Source organism: Aedes aegypti, chromosome 1, assembly GCF_002204515.2.
Source record: "Aedes aegypti strain LVP_AGWG chromosome 1, AaegL5.0 Primary Assembly, whole genome shotgun sequence".
NCBI classification, from domain to species: domain Eukaryota; kingdom Metazoa; phylum Arthropoda; class Insecta; order Diptera; family Culicidae; genus Aedes; species Aedes aegypti.
This window is the reverse complement of record NC_035107.1, coordinates 33,766,100-33,769,196: the sequence shown is the minus strand read 5'-3', so window position 1 is coordinate 33,769,196 and position 3,097 is coordinate 33,766,100. Positions and strand designations below refer to the sequence as shown.

At 37.0% G+C, this 3,097-nt stretch overlaps 1 long non-coding RNA gene across 1 annotated transcript; it reads right to left on the bottom strand.

Moving 5' to 3' along the window:
- Nucleotides 1–204: 204 nt before the first annotated feature.
- LOC110674844 lies at nt 205–799 on the bottom strand. The gene is made up of 2 exons (XR_002499239.1): nt 501–799; nt 205–401 (listed from the first exon to the last, which is right to left on the bottom strand). It is a non-coding gene; the product is annotated as an uncharacterized LOC110674844 (long non-coding RNA).
- Between the last annotated feature and the right edge of the window lie 2,298 nt (nt 800–3,097).

Sequence of the window (3,097 nt, the reverse complement as noted above, 5' to 3'; positions counted from 1 at the left end):
GTCAAAAATCAAATCTAATGACCCACACCACAAATTTCTTATGCACGCCGCAGCTGATGGAGGTTCAACCGGTTTAGTTAAGGCATTACTTGGTGAATTTCAATTATCTGTGAACATTCAATACGGTCATAAATTTAATGATTGCGATGAATTGCCGATAGATATGTTTGGAAAAGATTCAAAATTCATTTTTAATGGAACTCCTCTCCATACAGCCGCTGGCAATGGTTATACTGAAATGGTGAAATTTCTAATTGATCAAACTGCAAATATTGACACTGAGGACGATGAAGGATGGACACCTCTCCATTGTGCAACCCTTAATGGTCATCTTGAGGTTGTGAAATTTCTGATTGATAATGGAGCAAATGTTGACACTACGAACAATGAAGGATGTACACCTCTCCATTATGCATCACGAAATGGTCATCTTGAGGTTGTGAAATTTCTGATTGATAATGGAGCAAATGTTGACACTATGGACTATGAAGAAATCACACCTCTCCATATGGCTGCTGAAAATGGACATCTTGAGGTGGTGAAATTACTGATTGATAATGGAGCAAATGTTGACACTATGGGCTATGAAGAAATCACACCTCTCCATATGGCTGCTGAAAATGGACATCTTGAGGTGGTGAAATTACTGATTGATAAAGGAGCAAATGATAACATTAGGGAAGGCCATACAGAAATTACACCTCCCCATATGGCTGCTAAAAATGGACATCTTGAGGTGGTGAAATTACTGATTGATAATAGGGCAAATGTTGACACTGCGCAATATAAAGGATGGACACCTCTCCATTATGCATTCCTATATGGTCATTTTGAGGTTGTGAAATTGCTGATTGATAATGGAGCAAATGTTGACACTACGAACAATGAAGGATGGACACCTCTCCATTATGCATTCGGAAATGGTAATCTTGAGGTGGTGAAATTCCTGATTGATAATGGAGCAAATGTTGACACCAAGAATACTAGAGGGTCGACATCTTTACATATAGCATCCAAAAACGGCCATCTTGAGGTTGTGAAATTTCTGATTGATAATGGATCAAATGTTGACACTGCGGACAATGAAGGATGGACACCTCTCCATTGTGCAACACTTCATGGTCATCTTGAGGTTGTGAAATTGCTGATTGATAATGGAGCAAATGTTGACACTACGAACAATGAAGGATGGACACCTCTCCATTATGCATTCCGAAATGGTAATCTTGAGGTGGTGAAATTCCTGATTGATAATGGAGCAAATGTTGACACCAAGAATACTAGAGGGTCGACATCTTTACATATAGCATCCAAAAACGGCCATCTTGAGGTTGTGAAATTTCTGATTGATAATGGATCAAATGTTGACACTGCGGACAATGAAGGATGGACACCTCTCCATTGTGCAACCCTTAATGGTCATCTTGAGGTTGTGAAATTGCTGATTGATAATGGAGCAAATGTTGACACTAAGGGGTCTATTTTGTAATTCGAGCAAATTCGCGTGACTCGTCTGAAGTCATTGTCGATCAAAGTAAGCATGCATATTTCAGATGTCACCCTTCGACTCCCATAGTAATCCAGTCACATAGAGTGACAATTGTCAATAAACTCGGGTGACAGAGCCAAGTCGAGCGAAATTTTTGGTCGACAGTGACTCCAGTCGAGTCGTTTTTGATCGACTCGACTTATAAAATAGGGCCCTAAGAATATTAGAGGGTCGACATCTTTACATATGGCATCCGAAATTGGCCGTCTTGAGGTTGTGAAATTTCTGATTGATAATGGAGCAAATGTTGACACTACGAACAATGAAGGATGGCGTTACGTCCTCACTGGGACAGAGCCTGCTGCTTGTTCTTACGAGCACTTCCACAGTTATTAACTGAGAGCTTTCTATGCCAAAGTTGCCTTTTTTCGCATTCGTATATCGAGTGGCAAGTACAATGATACCACAGAACAGATAGCAAAGATGACAACAAAAACAGCTGCCAAAATTAACGCGAACACTAGCGCACCTGGTGGCGGCGGGCAAGCTTTTTACACAGTAAATTTTTCGAAAAATGTACTGAATTAGACAAGAAAACTCGTATAATTTTTTTTAGATTTTTACTCCAAGGTTGTTGGAAAAAAGGTAGTCTCCAGAAAGAGTGGAATATTTTCATTGAACCCATGATGACCATGAAATTTCAATTGCAATTCACACATAACTTAAATTTTACTTATCTAAAAATTCACAATTTTTACACACATTTTTTTTAGTTATCGCAAATATCAAATTTTGCAAAAAAAAATCAATTTTTCACTTTTAAAATATTTTGAATAGAAGCAGTTTTACTGAAAAAAGTTATACTACAACCCAAATTTATGGTATTTGTTATATTGCTCTTAATCAGTTCATTTAAGAATGATTGCTTATTCAAAATATTGTAATTTTTGTCTAAAGCCTGATTTGCTACTGAAAAGGAATCGCTAAAGAAATTTCTCGCCGATTCCTCAAAGAAATTTTCTACAGCAACTCCCATTTGAACTGACAGTTCTTTTCTACTGCGTACTGCGATCAGAAAAAAGCGCCTTCTTGATCGATCCCTTGCAGAAATTTCCCATGCATCTAGATAGGCCGATAAATTACTTGTCAGCAGCGAATCAGGCTTAAATCTGAGTTTTGTTATAACTCAAAATTTTGATTATGCAATGTTGGTAATATCCAACTGAGCTAGTTCAAAGTTGCGGTTAAAATTTCAGGTCAAACGAAGCACTAAAATCCTGGATCCAATTGATTATTTTGTAAGTGAATTTGGCCAATGCGTAAATGTTGGTGCAGTACAACAGTAGAAGAGTACAATGTGCAAGAAAATAATATCATGCAATTTTCTTACAATATTCCAGACTTTTATTTATTTATTTTTAAGCAACGATAACATTCCCTCAAGTTTTTTGCTTCTTTTTTTTTCTACAATAAGCATATAAAGAAGTGGGTAAACCATCTAGAGTAAAGAACGATTTCTTATCACCTTACGTTTTTAGAATTAAAAATAAATGGTAGGTGGCTTAAACGCTTGATGTTTTTTGTAATTCAAGAGTTTTCTAGATGTTT